We start from the raw sequence: 19,770 nt of genomic DNA, 5'->3' as shown, positions 1-19,770 counted from the left end.
CAATTTTTTTTTGGACAATTTAAAAAGTAATACGGGCGAAATAAAATTTTAAAGGGTACCAATTAATACTAAAAAATAGTTGGGATAAACTATAAAGTGTTGTAAGGGGAAGAATGCAAATTATGAAATAATAAGAGATAATTTATAACGTCACCATGAGGCATCCCGGTAGAAATATAAAATATAAAAGCTTAAAGAAGAATTTATACACTCAGAAAAATAGTCCCTTGACAAAGAGATAACGTGAAACAGAGAAGAGCTTACCCAAAGACAGGCAGTTTTAATTCCCTTTCCTGCATTTTGATTATCAAAAGCAATATACATCAATCATCATTTGTCCTAGCGCACACACTACTTGAAAAATTGTCCCTTCTTGACAAAGATCTATTTGAAGGTATTAAGTAGGGAGAGCTCCCCCTTACTAAAACAAATATAAAAGTTATACAATGACACAACAGAGTGAAGTGAATGCCCTTTCTTCTAGAATACACCGTGCACAATGCCAAAAAGAATATACATAAATCATGTGCCCTATCGCACTAGAAAAATATTCCCTTCTTCCTCCCTCTCCTCTTCTCACCAGCCTGCAGTGTGAGGATGAATCTCAATTATATTACCAGTATTGTTTTTAATGGGTTACAAGATACTTGAAATCTTATTAATCAGTTTTCTCTGGATGTATATAGTGTCAATAGGAATAAGATATATTTAACAAAACCCACATAGTTGGAAAAAACATAGCTAATGTAAACTAATCGAACGCATTGATGGCGAAACTGAGCTGCTTTATGATCTGTCTGTGAGATGTGTTTCGTTTGTACTGATTAATGTAAGCTAGTCAAATGCATAGTTACGACAATATACTTCCACGCAAGGAAAAAATGTAGCCGAACCGAATAATGAACGCCTTATACACTCATGATCTTTCCTAATATGATGTGCCTACTCGTGCAATTCCAATGTCCAAGTTATTCTAGTTTTCTTGAATTAGCGCCCAAGTAAAAATGAAACATCTGGATTATCATGATGACAAAAACCCAAATGATGGTATATACCTATAGTGTATAGGTTGCCTAACATAAAGAAACATGGATAAGAAAGGGGCTAAAGAATAAAGGAATGTACCATCACTTTTTGGAATAATCTCAATGTAAGAACAATGGTGTCTCTCAACCTGAAAATTCAGCAATAAACGACATCATTAGAGTGGATATCATAATTTAATGAAGTTTTTTTTTCCACAATATCATATGGTGCTACCTATTGCTAAAAAATCATTTGTATAGCATAAAGCAATCATTAAATGGTGTATATTTAAACTTACACACTGCTCTGTGTCCTTAATAGATACTCGTTGGCGTTGGCATCCTGAATAAAAAATTCTGTAGGGTGTCCATATGGAATGGAGACCTGCAGCAAGCAAAATGTTAGTAGCTGAACTCTTATTCAACAAGCTGACCAATAAGGCAAAGCAGTTGGTTCAGAAGAAAAAAAGGTAGAGAATAGAAACATTTAAAACCTCCTATATCTGAAAATCGATTATTGATTATTGATATTTGATATTATTATGAGAATGGATTTGAAATACAAAAAACACAAAATCGCCAAAAATGGTGTAGAGAGAAGTAGGAGATTGGTAGAGGGAAGGATATACTTGAAAATGGAGAGCATAAACAATTAAGAATCATACAGTAGTATTTGACTGAAACTTCTCTGCTAGAACAACACCGCCATTACATTTTATGCTGTAGCTTCCTCTCTTTATGGCCAAAATAGCAGTTTCCCATATATCAAGAAACCTAGTCTGGCATTGAGGAACATTTAAAGCAGTTAAATCTAAAGAACCGTTGCTAGTGTGCTTAAAAATATATCTAAAGAAAAATATAGATAGAAGTGGCTGTACTGATAATGACACTTCATATGATGCATTCCCACTAGAAAAAGTCCTTTCAATTTGATCTTGCATTTCAGGATCTGTTCTCACATAACAAGCACAAGTTTAAACTCAGCATTATCATAAAGATCTAAAATGAATCACTTAAGTTAGCAATACAAATTACAGGGCAGAATGGAAGTAACAGATCATAGAAGGTAGTGACACAGTGCTCAAAGTTATAGATGGAAGTAATATGCAAGTGGCATGACAGGATGGCCAGAGGAAAGAGGTAAGGATAAACATAAATTTACATGAAAGGTAATGAGCACAGTGTTTCAGAAAGAAATTAGTATTCGATACATGTCCTATAGTGTCTGGAGAACTTGTGCTTCTATAAATATAAGTTGTCACTTCTACAAGCTAAATATTCAGCATAGCAAATTCCTCATGAGCTAGCCAGGTTATGCAATCTCAAAGAAACTCAACACAAAATATAACAGATGTGTACTTCAAACATACGTGAGGAAGCCAATATTATTAAACAGAACAAAAATAAAACTCTCTACTACATGTTACTCACCACAAGTTATCTTTCTTTGCTCGTTGGCAAAAACCTTTACAAGTTCACCCTAGAGTAAGAAACAAAATAAGGGTTCCGTCAGATTACAGAAATACTACTCAATTCAGAAAAGTGTAGTCTTACTAATGACAGTTATTCAGGAAATCCAGAAATAAGCACCGGTATTCATTTAAAACTCTATCTCTGCTGAAAGATATCAGAAAAATTATTGCTCTTTTTGTACTTATATTGGCAATGAGAAGAACCTTTCTGAATCCATTTCGTCCATAAAAACTTTCCTATTAAATGCTTAAACCGTGAAATGCAAGGAGAAAATTTTTCTTAGCCCATGTTACTAGAAATCATTAAAATGTTGCATGAACCACATGGATGTGACAATTCAAATGATAGTTCATACAAGGAAGCCAAGGTTCAAAATCTCGAGCTATGTCGAAATTTTGGTTGTTGACTAGAACGACACTGTTTTGGCATCGTGTCAATGTTTCGATGGATAGTGCCGCTAATGAATTAAAGTTGAAGGAGAGGAAGCATAGGATGGAGTTTGCGCCGAGCATGGATTTAAATCTTGTGTCATGACAAGCAAAACGGTTGAAATATATCATTCTGTTAAATTATCAAAACTCAATACTACTTAACAAAAGACAATGTCTCCTTTGATTTATCTCCTTCCTCCTTCAACCTCCAATCTGTCACTACCATCCTACAACGGAGCGTTGGTACTATTTGACAATATTTGATAAAATGGCTTCGTGTCTCTTTCTTTGACGATCTCTTCTTTAAATAAGAATTACAATACAACCTATTTTAGACAAGAAATTATTTACAACAATTACATTAATTACTGTTAATCTACTTTAGGTAAGAACATATATAGTCATTAATGCTAATCTATTTTAGGTTAGAATATATACTGCTAATACACAAATTATAATAAATTAGATCTTGAAATATCAGCTATAATTTCTGCCATAATCTTAGTCATTGATATCCCCCCTCAAATTGATGTTGGATGATCAGAAAGCATCAATTTGGTAACTAGAAAATGATGTCGTTGTCGTGAGAGAGCCTTAGTAAATATATCAGCAATCTGTTGAACAGTGGTGATATGAGGTAGAAAAATGATATGAGCATCATATGTTTCACGAATAGAGTGGCAATCTACTTCTATGTGCTTGGTGCGCTCGTAAAACACTGAGCTGTAATTTGGATAGCACTAGTATTATCCGCATGAAGCGGAGTAGGTTTCATTTGAGGAAACCCAAGCTCACCCAACAGCCCTCGAAACCAAACAATCTCAGAACATGCAGAGGACATAACACGATATTCAGATTCAGTGGAGGATTTCGACACCGGATCTTGTTTCTTGCTTTTCCAAGAGACAAGAGAGTTCCCAATAAACATGCACCAGCCAGTAATGGAACGTCGAGTATTAGAACAAACCCCGGCACATCACTATATGCAACCAAGTGAATAGGAGAATCCATAAGAAAGAAAAAGACCTATGGTAGAAATTAACTCTTGCAAAATGATAAGCGAATAATCACAGCCAGGCAGTGGCTAAAGTGAGAGATGTCGAGGGGCACACGCATGGGAATTGACTAACTTATTTGGATAGCAAAAATGTCAAATTTTGAGGTAATAGTTAGATGATTGGAAACCACTGGCGTCTGTGGGAGGATGGGAAGAAAATCACCCTCATCCACCAAGCGATATTTGGCATTTCTAGCTACAAAAGGGTATCAGCAGGTCGAGCCATCTCGAGACCTGCCAATGTAATTATCTATAGATGTGTTTGTACTGATTTAAAGAAAATACCAGCTGTTGTAGAGTTTACTTCAAGGCCTAAAAAAATAATAAAGGATCCAGGTCCTTCATAGCAAAGAAGCTTTGAAGCCGCTATTTGAGCTGAAGTCAAATCAAGTCGGTCCTTGTAATAATAATATCATCAACATATACTAGGAGCAAAACAATTCCTTTGGTAGTCTTGCAAAGAAACAAAGATGAATCATATTGACTCTTGACAAAAGAGAAGAGAGCAAGCGTGGATCGAAACTTATCAAACCAAGCACGTGGAGCCTGTTTTAAACCATAGAGTGACTTTTTTAGTTTACAAACATCAGAAGAGGATGTAGAAAATAATCCTAATGGTGGAGTCATATAAATCGCTTCCTTAAGATCCCTATGTAAAAAGGCATTCTTAACATCCATACGCATCGTACCAGCATAAGGCCTCTGTATATGAATTAGCTGCAAAGCGAGATCTCGTTATAATCAACTCTAACTCTCTTCGATTTTGCGAGCAGTGCCGCTAGTCCGCTTTGCTATGGGGAGCGTTAGATCTTGTTTATAAGAAATACACCCATTCTGACCCGAATTTCCGGCGAGATGGCAGACAGCCGCTGGACTCCTTATTCGCACGCGAGCTGGTCGCGTGTCAATCGAGTTCTTGCGAGCGACGGGCCGACCAGAATGCCAATCGCAGCCACGCGCCTCATGAGTCTAGACCGAGTGACGAAGGGTGAATCAAGTACAACTCGGGACGAGGTCGGACCATAGCGGTGTGAGACCCTATATAGTATATAGTGCGAGTGCACACCCACCGACCACGCACCACAGGTGGGTGCCGGTCCTTCATACTATACTTTCATCGAGGCTTTGTCGAAGAAGGCTTACTCCGTCCTATACCGGGGTGCTCTCTGCTCACTCATGGGACAGGAGACTCTGAAAGGCCCTAGTATGGCAGAATAGTACGCCCGCCGCCGATTTACGCCCGCCGCTCCCTTTTGCTCCTTTTTATCGCTATCTTGCTCTCTTGAAGGCCTCTCTCTCGAAGTAGAAGGCCCGTCACACTTTGATTGAGAAGCTTCGTTTCGAGCTCGCGTCGACGACTCGCGTTCATCGCCGCTCCACGCGGGCTGCTGTTCACTCGACCACGAGCGCCGAGCAACTCCGTGGTGGCAGCATGGTCGTGGGTCTCGGGTTCGAACGGACTCCCGAGACGGCTACTTCAGGTCTCCCTATCTTTTCGGTCGGCCCTCCTATGATCTGGGTGCCTTACTGGTTATTCCGCGCCTCTTCTCGAGGTAGGGAAGCGCTCGGTACTTATTGGTGGGTGAATTGGGTCTGTTCGAGCAACACCACTCAGCGCACTTCTCCAAACCGTGCCTGAGCCTTGGCACCACCGTTATGTCAGCTTATCTATAATCATCATGGCGGTGCGTGCAACGGTCCCATGTGCTCCAGGTCGAACGTTGCAGATATACCGTCCATGGGATCGATGACGATGGCTCACTGGAGGCGCGGACGGATCCAACTGGCACTCGCTCACCTGCCCATCGCAGTCTATGCTCATTGCCTGCGCTCCTCAATGCTCCAACATCATTTCGGCGAGGAGCCGCGATTCCAGCGAAGGCTCGCTTGAAGATCCATCATTTCCCTTTTTCCGGTGCCCTTCAAGGTCTCCTGCTTCATCTCCCGTTCTTTCTCTCTTTGCCCGGTCATTTCGATCTTCACTTTGCCTTTTATCGCGAGCCTCGTTTCACGTTTTTATCCACTTTCTCGAACAGACAGGCCGTAGAACTGAGCAAGTCGGGCCCGGTTTAACCGTGACCGAGCCATCGGCCAGGTCTCTGATGCCCGTGGGTCAGAGAAAAATGATCATCCTTCTAATGATGGTTTCGTGACTAGTTCATCCCGCTCGCCTCGTAGCGAGCCTGAGCCTGGAACCTTTTTTTGGCCTCGGACGTTTCTGCGATGGGTATTCACGGCATATGGTTTCATCATCCTCATCTCTTTTGCGATTCGTCTGCATCCAAGGACGTTTTGGCAAGGAAGCTCCTTACCTCCGGGCGCAATTTATCGGCAAATCTGAATCCCCCCTGTATTCTAGTGAGTGGACTATAGCTTTAATGTCCTAGTCCTAGTCCTTGTTGATCTTTTTCCTGATAAACTTCGAAGAAAGAAGAATTTTATTCTCTCTCGGGGGCAGTGGCCCCCTTCCCAGTAGCGACCCTGCAGCTCAAAAGATTCAAGACTAGCCCCTGTACCACGATTCAAGACCTGTTTAGCACTGAGCGCGTCCTGCTCCCAAGAAGAGTATACGTTCGGCAGTCACGACCCCCTCTCATTGGCGGTTTCCGCTCAGAATCTGGCTCGAGTCCGGTCCGATCGCGCCCCACTCGAAGCATGATGCCCTTAAAATCGCTGACGTGAAGATACCTATTGCGATTAGGGTTTCAGTTGATCGTGTGGTGAGTCGGCCGATGTTGAAGGCATGCGCAACATGAAGACGCGTCTTACGCGTCGAGTCAAGATATCAGGTGGCGGCACAGCACCCACTCGCCACGAGAGACGGGCATCGCCGCTGTGGACACCCCTGTGACAATTCGCCCATCGTGGAGAGACACGCTCGCAACCCGCGTAGGGGACCCTCTGAGCCAGGTCCGTCTGTCACCGAGGCGTCGACCACCATTCTTTGGCGGACTAAAACAGGTGACAGGAGTCGAAATCTTCCTTGCTCTGGATGTTCACACGTCACAGACCTGGTTGACGTCGACTCATCGATCGATCGCTCGATCGTCGGCGCTGATCATCCGAAGAGCTACCTGCACTTAGTCCGGGAGTTAATGGCCATGATCCTAGAGGTTAGACCGAAGAATCATACAGGGCGCGTGACGGCCCTACTGCCCCTTGAAACCGGCATGGCAAAACATCCAGAGTAATCGCCCTCGCACTTCTTCGCGACGCGGCTATGTAGTCGGGCAGCTCCCAGAGGGCTTCGGGTCGGCAGGGCCTCGATGATAACAACAACATGACCTATCGGGAAGTATTTTCGTCCACCCACGTCATGCGTTCGACGATTGGATGATAGTGATTGTCCGGCTTCTCTATAACGGTGAATCGATTTGGCGAGCCTTTGCGAGGTCGGTGGGGCAATGCCGGCGCATGTCTGATCGGTCCCGCTCTCGAAGCTCTCGGCGCTCGGCCGATGGCCGGCTAGGGGAAGCGTGATGAAGAGGCCGGAGCTGCCCGCTATGGCCGATCCATTGGTGCAGGAGCCGAGAAGTCAGTCGCGACGACAAAGATATAAGATCTAGCCACCACCTAAGGGAGACAAACCGGCTACCGATCGGAGAGAAGATCGTCGCTTTCGGGCTCGCAAAAGCGTAGCGGATTGGGACCATGGACAAGGCGCGGCCATTGCTACTTGGGAAATTTGCCGCTTCTATAAGAAACCGTGATGTGCGTGCAGGCCCGTGCGGACCTTTAAGAGAATACCGAACGCGGTACGAGCTGTCCAGGTGATAATCCGCACACATCGGCTCGGCTCTAATTTTGGAGAAGATGCTAGTAACGCGTCTCTCGACGAACGCCATCCTGACGAATGCCACCCGTAGAACTTCAGAGCGACTTCAGGGCTTCGGTATCGTCATTGTGGAAGGACGAGCACCAAATGACCACGTCGTCACTGATGATTATTTGAGTAGATATATATATACGAACTGCCCTTTAACTATCACTTTAGTTCAGACCTATTCTCTCTTCAACTCCTATGCGCCTTCCCTCTGCTAATCCGTATCTCTCCCGGCGTCGTTAACAGTTCTGCTGCTTCCTCTAGTTCTCTTACGTCCCACCTTTCGTCGTTCGTTGAAAGGGTAGAGAAGTCAGTCAGGTGACTTCTGAATGAAAGGTATACTTTTATGATGATGGAATGAATTTTTCTCGCCAGTTTTGGTCGTACAAAGGCGAGAAAACCTTCAATGCCTTCACGCGATCAACTCAACACCTTTGACACCGCCGGAGCCTTTCCGTGGGGTCCGCCTGCCTTCAGGAGTCGTGAGCTAACCGACCGATGCCCGATACTCGTCGTCCTGCCTCGTTCGATCCGCCGGACTTCACCCTATCGGCGGCACTCGAACGCCGCCGAGGAGCTTTCGGGATAGTCTTAAGATCGCGGCTGTCTCCTCTGCGCCTCTCGCATTTTTAACCGTGGCTTTAACTGCATCAGCTGACGGGTTTCCGGGATTTTCGACAAGGCGCGGAGCGTCCTGGATCGACGATGACTCCTATCCAGGCGTCACGATTTTTAACTGGCGTTCGTCCTTCCGACGCTTCCGGTCGGAGGAATTTACTGCGCCTTTTTAACCTGCCGATCCGTCCGAGGCCTAACAAGGAAGGGCCGCTCGTAAGATATCGGAGAGAGAAGTGCTGACCGTTCTAACCGGAGTTCGAAGCGTCGGCCGTATTTATACGCACTGACGGTCTTAACTTCCTCTGTCTCGGTTCGTCGGTCTCGCCGGGAGGGATCTTCCGCTCGGGAATCGTCATTCCCGTCCGACTCCCTATCCGGAGAGGGCACCCGTGTCTCAAGGTCGTGACTGGTCGATGCTTTTAACAGCCTGCTCTCGGGAGATGCATCACCTAAGATTCGAGCGGTCGAGCTCCTTAGATTTATAGGCCTTGAGCGGACACTTATCGGGCTCGTGACCCGGCTTCCGAGGATTAGGGCAAGGCTCTTTCGACGTAACGTCACGGGCTGCCTTCTCTTATAGTGCTTACGTCTCCGTGTCCCTCCGATTTATGCGGACCCTTCCGAGCACGTCGGCTGTTCTATTAACAGGGGTCGTCTCGCTTTGGGGTTTAGTCCATTGCCCTCGATTTTAACGTCCAGGAGGTTATCACTGGCTTATAACCATTGCTTAGTTATGGTTATCATTCTTCTTTTATTTTTTTGCCCGTTATTATAGCGGACGACCCACACGTAAATACATTAGCCAATTTACGCATCTCTCATAGCTTCACTACCTTCTCGACTTCGATACGGTTGGAACACCCCACGGTGCGCTGCCTTCGTGAGAGTTCAATCGGCCGGCGATCAATGTGTCAGAGCATCGAATAATAAGCGAAATAAGGAGCTTCCGGATGTGAGCGACTGAGACTGGCAAGGGCTACATCGACTGCCAGCGCCGTACATGTTATTTTTTGAAGACCGCAACAAGCAGCGACCGGACTGAATGTTCTGGGACCGGCACGGTCGGCAGTTTTGGTCCAGCACTCAACAAGCCGTGAACTACGTCTTCATCGTGATCGAATCCAGCCCACGTGTCCCGCGGACGGCATTATCAGTGCGGATCGTCAGGCACTGGACCTCCAAGTAACCTTCAACCGCCCAGGACGCGTGCACACCCGTCCTTCCTTCGTCTTGTGCTGGAGGCAGGCGCCTCGGATTCCCCGTAGGCAGTAGGCTGGGACTCCGGTGGGACCGGATTATTTCTCTTCTTTTCGCTTCGAGGATGCCATGCATTGCCGTTTAACTCGAAGTGTACTGTCGTGTTCGGTTATCGATCCGAGCCGGGGGAGGGAACGAGTAAATTATCTGAATAAATTTTTTCACCATCTCATCCGGGTTGGGAGGCACTCGGCTATTGGAATATATAGTATCCAACAAAGAAATTCCACCAGTGAGCGAAACGGACCCATCATCATCCGAGTAACGGATGTGAAGGTGGTCGAGGTGAGAGTTACCGTGATACTGAGCACTTGAAAGTGTGACCAGCGTCGAAAGTCAAGGCCAGCAAGGATCTTTATCTCGCGTCCTGGATCGTCCGCATGCCCTCCGCACGATCTCACGACTTTTTGAAGGATATGTCTTCCATCCTTTCGAGGCGGTTGCAGCCGAGAAGCCTTGTGTAAGTCTTCCTACAATAAGCATAGAACTCCTTCTTCTTAGTTACGTCGGATGTAGCGCTCTAAGGTGTAACATGTGATGATGGTTGTCTCTATACTCTGAGTTGTCTCTCATCCCGTCCGTCCTCGACATGCGGTCGGCGTGTGTCACCACGAAGAATACTTCGATTCGGACTTGCTCTTGTCCGCCGCGCAACTCCGGAGGTATACCGACTCATGTATCTCTATAACAGCTTTTGAAGTCTAAAATTGGCTCTCTCCAAATCGAAGGCACTTGTAAGTGTGAGTACATTCTTGAGTGAAGAGAGCACAGCCTCAGTCAAAAGTAGGTCGAAGTCGGCGGTCTCCTCCTCTCTTAACTGACCTGCCCGGCCTCTATCCTATCTTTGAAGCGGCTTTACTTGCCGGGCCTCTGCTTATAAAGGCCTAATTGTTCACCGATTCATACACGATCGCCCGAAAATATACCCACTCCGGCTCCATAAGAGCGAGTACATAATTGCAGTGCTGGCGGCTATTTTTCATGCTATGGCCATCTGTGACATGATACTGCTTTAATCGTCGATTTGTCGTCGACTCACAACTCCGGGTAAGCGTAGAGCGGGGTGAGAGTCGACGCTAACTCAGGGCCACGGATGACTGACTCTTTTACTATCGTCGGATGAAGATGAGACCAATTGCTAAAATGGCTAGTATGGGCGCGCATGGGCGGCGGACCATGAAAGGGAGCGCCGCTCCTCGGGCCGACTTGAGCTTTAAATGACTTAGAAATACTTCGGGTTCCCTTCTCGCTGCCTATTGCCAGTGGCTGTGCGTCTATGAAAAACATGACAAACACAGGATCAGAGGCGAATCGGTGTCGCATGCGTGGGGCACAGATTGAGAGTTGATATTCTTCGTCATCGAATGCGTTCTTCAATGCTGCTTGGTCGAACTTCGCGTTCCTTGCTTGGTTTTGATGAAATGGGAGACTTGGTCGAGTCGAGATGATGGGAACTTGGGAGATCGGTGTTCGAGACAATTCGACTGACTACGGTATCGATCTGATGGATTATCTTATCCGATCAGGCGGTCATTGAACCTTCTGGAAATCTCGGGGGGTGATATATCTGAAACTTAGCTTGTTTTGTTCATTCACTATAGCCAACGCACGTATGCAGCTTCCTTTGTCCACTGCACCCGGCCGCTTACGTGAGCTTAACTATCCATATCAATATCTCGTATCTCTCCGTTCCCTCCCGCCTAGGAAGGAAGGATGTCGTTAGCACCGTGCGAAGGACTCCATGATCATCATCTTCATTCTTAGTGCTCTTCCACCTTGTTCATCAGTCAGTAAGAAGTCTCGTCGTCGTCCTTCAAATTCAAATTCGCATTGTAGTAGCAGCCGGGTCTTGTAGGCAGCATGACCTGGCAAGTTCTTGTGGCCTGAGCTTGACTGGTACGACGCCGAGAACATGATATCAACATTGTCTCGTATCGAAACATACGCCTGAGGTCCACCAACAAGCCATCGAGACAAATTCATTCATTCGTAGATCCGAAAACATCCACTCATCCGCATTGGTTGGTCATGCATGGAAGTTCTGGGAACTACGTTCACCTCGTGACCTAGAAACGCCTGATCGACTTCTTCCAGTCCGTGGATTCGGGGTCTCACCCGGCTGAAATCTTTCGCAAACCTTCCACCGAATCACTTCGCCGGTGGGGCATGGAGACTCGGTCCCACATCTTGCTGGTCTTATGTTGTATGCTCGAAATATGTTCGTATACTGACTATGTGTCCATCTGTCGCCATAAGACATGCCGCAGGCGCGATCCGCCTCTGGCTGCTCAGCCGGATGTGAATAGTGTGGTCGGCCTCGGCGGTCTTGGGTCCGGTATCTGTGACCTCTCACTCTCTTCATCTCATACAGCTGAGGGTGATTTCTACATTATAAGTTTACTACCTACCTAGATCCCCGACGATCACTCAGCTGTCGCCGGCATTTCGGTCTCTCCATTTCTTCTTCTCCAAGAACTTGATTTTGCTTCGAAGGCTGAACTGGCATGGTGACAGTCCGGACATGGCGAGTCGACCGACGGCCAATTTATAGTTTCGATTCGCTCCATCTGAGAAATTCTTGGCGGTCCTGCCGATGTTCTTCTAACAGTGCGGGACAGACGCGTCGTCAATCTCGGCCCATCGATTTATAGTTAAGAGTTTTACTCTGTCATCAATCGACAACGAAACGAATAGCTAGTTACGCTTTGAGCCGCGGGCCGATGAGTGGCTATACTCCCTCTGGTAGCCGGCTGATCATCGCCTGTGTTGTCAGGCCTTTCACTGGGAGCGTTCGACCTTCGTGCCCCTACCGGGTCTTCGGCCGTTGCCTCCGGCCGGTACAGAATAATGATTGATTGCCTGGGATGATGTCCGGAGGTTATTGATATCTTTGGCCTACGCCCAGTTGCCGGCTGGGTGCGCTAGGCTCGGTCGTCCTCACGGGTCCTCGCCGCTGTCTATGGATAGCGAGATAGTCTCACGAGGGCGCGTGCGATTGAAGGCGATGCCATCCTCACTGTCCCGGATGAGGATGCCCGCCCGTTTCCTGATATCGTGTTGCATTGTCTTCTTGTTGAGGCCGGAAGACATTACATCTTGGTCGTACACTAAGCGATACTCTTGTCAGGCGTTGGGTGCTCTTTTTAGAGTCGCAGTACTCGTTCTTGCGATAGCTGCGGTAGAGCCTGGACGAGCTACCGGCGCTCCTCTGTTCCTTGTCGATATGACCTGTTCAGGCGAATAGAGCGTTATCGGGTCAGAACCAATACTTGAGTCGGGCCGCGCAGGTTCCCTGCGCGCCTCTGGGGCTTCAGGCGGAAGAGTCATCGCGCTTCACGGATAGGGTGAGGCCGGCTGTCTGTCATTGGTTGTCGAAAGTCCGCTTGCACGCACCTGGTTGAATCGATCGGATAAGGCCGAGCGACCTGCCGCGATGCATTGCTCTCATGAGTCTTCCCGTCGTAGCACAGCTACGTGGATCAAGGCGGGTGTGAAGTCTTTGAAGTCTTTGAAACCTGATGGGATCGCCTCGAAGTCGAGAGGTGGTGAGGACTTCACTTCATCACGCAATGATTGCAAGCGTAGATGTAGTCTCACGGTTCTGTACCATAAGATGCTATATAGCCCGTGTGTCGAATCTCCGAGGAATCGACGATTGCGCGGCCGGAGCAGGGGCGGTTCCTGCTGTCCTGCTGACCCTGTGGCAATCCTCGATCGGATCGTGGCTCTTTGTGGCACGTGCCGCTTCAGCCGCAGCGTGCCGTCCTCATGGACCGTGGGGCCCGCTGATCGCCGGCGCGTCATACGATGGGCTTGCTCCGCCAGTGTGGCTGCGAAGTTCTTCCGTTCTAGTCGATCCGCGGCGGAGTGCCAGTCATGTTTGTCTGGTTCAGTGCAGAGTACGACCGGTGCCTTCCGAAGCGCTTGCGTCAGCCAGTCCGGTGGCGCGAATTAGGATCGTGGACGTCTTCGTAATCAGTGTCCGTTAATCATGTCAGCCCTCAGGCAACTTGCGTCTGGACTGGACCACTGATTCGACTGTCCGGTAATTCGGGCGGGATCCCTCCTCCGAGTAGTGCTCCTGCCAGTAACCTCCGTCCTCCACGGAGACGGGGGTGGCTCGAACCGGGCGTTACGGTGAAAGGTGACCCTTTATGTGCATGAGGGTACACCCAGAAGGTTGCACAGTACACGTCCTCCAGTCAAGTTAAGGTCAGGAGCTACTCGACCATCTGCCACGGTCCACGGCGCTCACGCTGAGCCTCACGCACGTCTACGTATGGAGACTCCGCGGGACAACCATCTTAAAGGCCCGGTAATAATATACGCCCGGCGTCCGAAAGATCGAGAAGAAAATCTTCTCGCTCCTACCTCGGGCTACGGGTCAAGGTTTCACGGTGGTCGGCATCGAAGGCATATACGTGGCAGCGTCATCTACGGGGTCGGTCGTGCTCCGCGAGACCTCGGTCTCGATCATTATTCTTTGCTTATTCTTGGCATGATCCATCGGGGCCGGACTGGGCCCTATTCATGCTCACGGCTGCCCAACATGGCACGAGGCTTACGTTTCTCGCCTCGGGACTTTCGGCTCCTATGTCACAGCTCGGTTCGGTTCTATTTACCATCTACACCCTTCCGGCTTGTTGCCGAAGGCAGAGGTGTGACGCACCTGCCGGAAGTGCAGTCAAGTGAGGGGGAACGATATCAGTATGGTTCTCAAGAGCTTTCGTTCCATAGCTAGCTCTGTCGTCGTTTAGTGGCTCGAATAGGGGCCGTAGAATCAGCTAATCGGTACATACGATCGATACACATATACTAATATTCGAGCGGGCAGCGCTGACGCCTTTGGATCGAGTAGGAAGGATTATACGTGACGGAACGGGTGGCATACAAACTCAGATATATCCATGAAGAACTAGGCCATTCAAAATCATAGCCAAAATCAAGACCAAAATCAAGACTATTTTAAAGAAAATCACATTTCTAGAAACACCGCAACACATGATACAACAAGTAGTTGTATCCATAAATCGCACGGTGTAGTAATGTAGTGCGTGTAGGAGTGCGCCCATAAGTGAACAAAATAAACACATCGATGTGATCGCCTATGCGATGATAGGCCAAAAAGCAAGGCAGTAAGAGAATCAAAAATCTAATGAGACCGCGAGACGTCGAATTAGATCATACCGATAATTAGATGACCCAAGCTTCGAAAATAATCGATCTGAGGTAGAGTGTAAAGTGATATCCAAGGCTCACCCGCCCATGGGGGTATAAGGGTACGATCATGAGATATAATGCCTTTCTGCTAGGAAAGCTTGGAAATCATGCGATATATACTCACCACCATTATCGAACCATAAAACATTAACGAAGTGGAAAATCGAGTCTCATATAAACCCACGAAAATTTTAAAACAAATAACGCCCAGGCTTTAGTACGTAGAAAATATATCCGTATGACGTATCAATCAGTGAATGTCATGAAATATTTATACTCGCGTGTGAAATGATAGGAATTAACAATCGACATCACTATATAATCTCAAAACATGTATTAGTACCACCAGTAGAAAAGGTGCTTTACCTTTCCTAGTTTACAAACAGAGCAATTAAGAGAAATTATTAAAAACATTGATTGCTGTTGAAAACCATGCTTTATCAAATGAGACAATATCACATTATTCGATGGCCCATTTTATGCGCGTCCAGCCTTATTTTCACAATAATAGACAAAGTTCTAGGAATACTAAATCAATGGAAATAATTAGGCCTCGTGATCACCTTCCCCGACCTCACGATCCTGCACAAGACAACCACGGCGAGAGAAATTTATATCACGGTTATTATCCACCAATTGCATAGAAATTAAACTAGTAGACAATCTAGAGAGACAAATACATGACGAAAGGAAGGTCCAATATCACCAATGGTTGTAATTGGAAGATTACTACCATTAGCAATCTGAATATTTTGTTTACCGGTATACTTATGAAGATTATGCGGTCAATCAGGTGATCCAGTCATATGATTTGATGCCCCAGAATCAACAAACCAAGGAGAAGAAACAATCTTACCCTGACCATGAAGTCCAAGAGTAGGAAATGCTGTGATGATCATCTGTTGAACCATTTCTAGAGTAACAAAAGATTGATTTGTGCCAGCAATTGTGGTTGTAGAACTAATAGTGGTAGGATCTGAAATAGCAGCCTAAAAAGCTTGGCCTCGTCGATTTTCGGGGTGTGTAGGACATTGCTTGATAATGTGTCCATTCTGTTTACAATAATTGCAAAATTTCTTACAACAATTGCGAGCAATATGCTCGAACTCTTTGCAATTATAGCACCGCATTTGTCCCTTTCCTCGATTCTTCACTTGACCCACATAAGCAACATTAACAACCTCAAATATCTCCTTGGATGAACCTAGAACAGCTTGTGTCGCCATTCTTTGTTCTTCACGCAACAATTCTCCAAGACATATATCCAAGGAAGGGACAGGATTTCTATTCAGTAATCCAGCCCGTGCAACTTCAAATTCTGGCCTCAGTTTCATCAAAAACTGATCTCGTCTACTATCTTCATGAATTGCTTGAAGGCTGACTAAAGCCTCTTTAGATACCTTTGAATAGATAAGACCAGAATATTCTCTCTATAGATTAATAAATCCAGAGTAATACTACTCAATAGGGAGATTACCTTGACTAAAGTATCAATCTCAAGTTCTAGTTGAAATCGTCTTGCAGATAATCCCACATCTCCTTAGCCGTAGGAACGTAAATTGTTCACCATATGAGGTTCAATAGAACCTAAAATCCAAGAGATAATTCGAGCATCCTTTGCATCCCATTGACTAAGTTTTGTACCTTCTTTAGAAGTAGGAGCACACCCGTCAATGTGATTCCAAAGCTCCTTCCCTTTCAAAAACATTCTGAACTGAAATCCCCAAGCTGCATAATTCTTTCATGTGAATTTGATAGCCAAAGCCTCTGTAGACATTCTTCCAAGAAAATTCTCCGCAGACATTCTTCCAAACAAAATAAAATCTCAAAGCCAAAGTTGTTGATCAGAAATTAATCAACTCAAAAAAAATGACAGACAGAGATTCGAAGATTCAGTTATGAATTTCAGAACCTTGCTCCGATACCATGACAATATTTGATAAAATGGCTTTGTGCCTCTTTCTTTAACGATCTCTTCTTTAAATAAGAATTACAGTACAACCTATTTTAGACAAGAAATTATTTACAACAATTACATTAATTACCGCTAATCTACTTTAGGTAAGAATATATATAGTCATTACTGCTAATCTATTTTAGGTAAGAATATATACTGCTAATACACAAATTATGGTAAATTAGATCTTGAAATATCAGCCATAATTTTTGTATCTTTATGGTCAAAGACCAAAACTAGGACATAACTCAAGATTTTGGACCTTGGTATCGAGTTTTGCTATTTACCAAAATGATATGTTTTGACCGTATGAGATTTCAAACCATGAAGGAAACACTCTCAACAGCTAAAGGGAATCAAATCGAAGCACAGACAGACAAGAGATAGCTAGTATTTCACTTTTTATTTTTGACTTATCACACTTTGAGCTAACCAACATACTTAACCATATGCATCACATATGTATGAAATCTAATTATATCAAACCACACATTGGGTCACTTCATTTACCAAACTATGTAAAAGACATAAGACAAAAAAGTTCACTATTTTTCCCACAACTTTGAACTAGTGAACGAACAATAAATTCAGGCAGTTAAGAGAATCCAAGTCCATGCAATATAGGTTATCTCCCCTGATGGGGATCAAGTAACCATATGTGTTAGGAAAGAAGGCCTATGATCTTTCTTCAAGTTCATGCAAGTTATCCTATCAAGTTCAGACTCATTTTCTTGATGATTATTAGATCATAAGTTAATACTAAATTTGCAGGGGAAAAATTTGATAGAAGAAATAACCTTCCGCTTCCTGTCATCTAAGGGTTGGACTTCAATAGCAAGGTATGAGTCCACATCATCAGCAGTAACTAAATATTTGGGTTGTTTTGCACCTACCATGAGAGAAGTATAGAGAGACAAAGGTTTCCTGAGTTATAAATTCTTAGGGAAAATAAAGACAACCACACTTAACAAAGCTAGGAATACTACCTTCAATAAACTTTAGGGATCCATCTTCTAAATAACGTACCCACTACAAAATAAAAGAATCAATATCACTGATAGAACTAAATTTGTACTTAATTAATCCCAACATAAAATACTGCTACATGTTATGAGGGTAGTCAATGCGTACCCACTACAATATAAAAGAATCAGTGTACCTCGAAATTACAAGTAGTTGTTCCGTTGATTGAGTAACCACTTGCAAGAAGTTCATTTCCAGGATAGGCGTCACCTGAAATTTGAAGACCATCTATCGCCGGCAAGGGATCATCATCTGCTACAAATTTGCCAAATTTATAAGAAATTCCCTTGATCAACAGCATCAATAATGAGTTACAACATCAACTAGAATCCCGAAAAGATAATCACATATATCAAATTAGTTTCTCACCCTCAGAGAATGAAGAACCAGGTTCCTCCAGGACTGTAGGAAGGTAAGGATACACATTTTGTTCATCCTGTCCTGTAGTTAAATAAGGTGAGCTTCTAGGAGCCCAATGAAAAGAAGTCTCTTTTCCATTATTAGCAACTGTAGCTGGATCATCAGTTTGGGAACTTCCACCAGGAACCTTGGAAGATGGATTTTGACTTCTAGACTCAAAACTAAGACGTGAAGCATTTATTTGACCTGAAGCATCCTGGGCTCTGTGATCCCTGAAATACTCAAATAACACCTGAGCAAGTTGCAAGGCAGCAAACCAAGAATAATTCATGCATTTAATAAAATTAAAATATCCCCGATTAGGTAGGATAAAATGAAATTTCTCATCTAAAATGGATATCCATTGTATCATAACAAGATTTTAGGGAAACAGAAGTAGCAACCATCCTATATATTAAGTAAATATGGAGAAAAATGGGCAACAAGTGAATAAACCACTGTGTATCACAATACCCAACCAAATATTAGCTCTATTCATCAATATCGCAAATCGCTACTGCCTAGTACAACTCAACCACAAGAATCAGACTGTAGATGTTTCTTACAAAATTTATTGTACAAAGTGATAGTATTTTGTTTTCTCCAAATACTTTGTTGCATCATATCATGATAAAGTAGTTGCAATTGCAATCATAGATGTCATTTGTAACTCAACCACCATCATTCCAACAAAAATACAAATGGTGTCATACAATAATCTGCTAATATGTGTAGAATTAACAATATATTAGGGGGAAAATGAGAAGGATACCCTTATACAGATCTATAAAGGGCTTAGAGGCTACGAATTTAATACTTTGCTGGTTTCTCAAATCTCCACTCCATTCTCTTGCTTCCATTGTAATTTCTCTTTTGTTCTAAGTTTCTCAATTTGTATAGAAAGACTATTGCAAGAGGTTTCTCCACATTTGAAAGGTTTCCGAGAAGAAAAAATTAGTGGAATTTGAGGAGTGATCCGTTGAAGAGTCATAGGTGGCCAAAGGCTGCCAAACCATGTAAATCGTCGGGTTTAAATTGTGTTTTAATTATTTTGTCATTGTCTATTTGGTTTCTTTTTGCTCTTTTTTGCTGTTGCAACCCGCACATTTCAATCTTTTAAAACTAAAAGCTGAGTGCAATCTTACGTTGTTACATCTTCAGAACTTTGCTAAGCATAAAATGATACTCCAAGATAACTACACTAGCACTCTAGAAAACACTTTATGCAATCAACTGTTAATTAGTGCATTTCAAAACAAACCAAAAATCAAATGAAGCAAATTTGACCAAGGCAAACTTTGGATTAAGTATCTAAAAGATGATATCAATTCTAACCTCATGAAAGGAGTGCTTATTTCATTCTTTGTAGGAATACTGCTTGGACCAACTTGCTGGTTTTGGTTCCCAACAGTCTCCCGATCAGGTCTTGTTTGTAAATTAGGAGAAGATATTGGAGACTTGGCATGTGGATTCAACGGCTGAGACAA

General features: G+C 44.5%; 1 pseudogene; it reads right to left on the bottom strand.

The window, feature by feature from the left end:
• Nucleotides 1-273: 273 nt before the first annotated feature.
• The window catches only part of LOC122031078, a 36,849-nt pseudogene continuing 17,352 nt past the window's right edge, over nucleotides 274-19,770 (bottom strand).

This window comes from Zingiber officinale, chromosome 11A, assembly GCF_018446385.1.
Source record: "Zingiber officinale cultivar Zhangliang chromosome 11A, Zo_v1.1, whole genome shotgun sequence".
Taxonomy (NCBI): Eukaryota; Viridiplantae; Streptophyta; class Magnoliopsida; order Zingiberales; family Zingiberaceae; genus Zingiber; species Zingiber officinale.
This window is presented reverse-complemented; position numbering and strand designations above follow the sequence as displayed.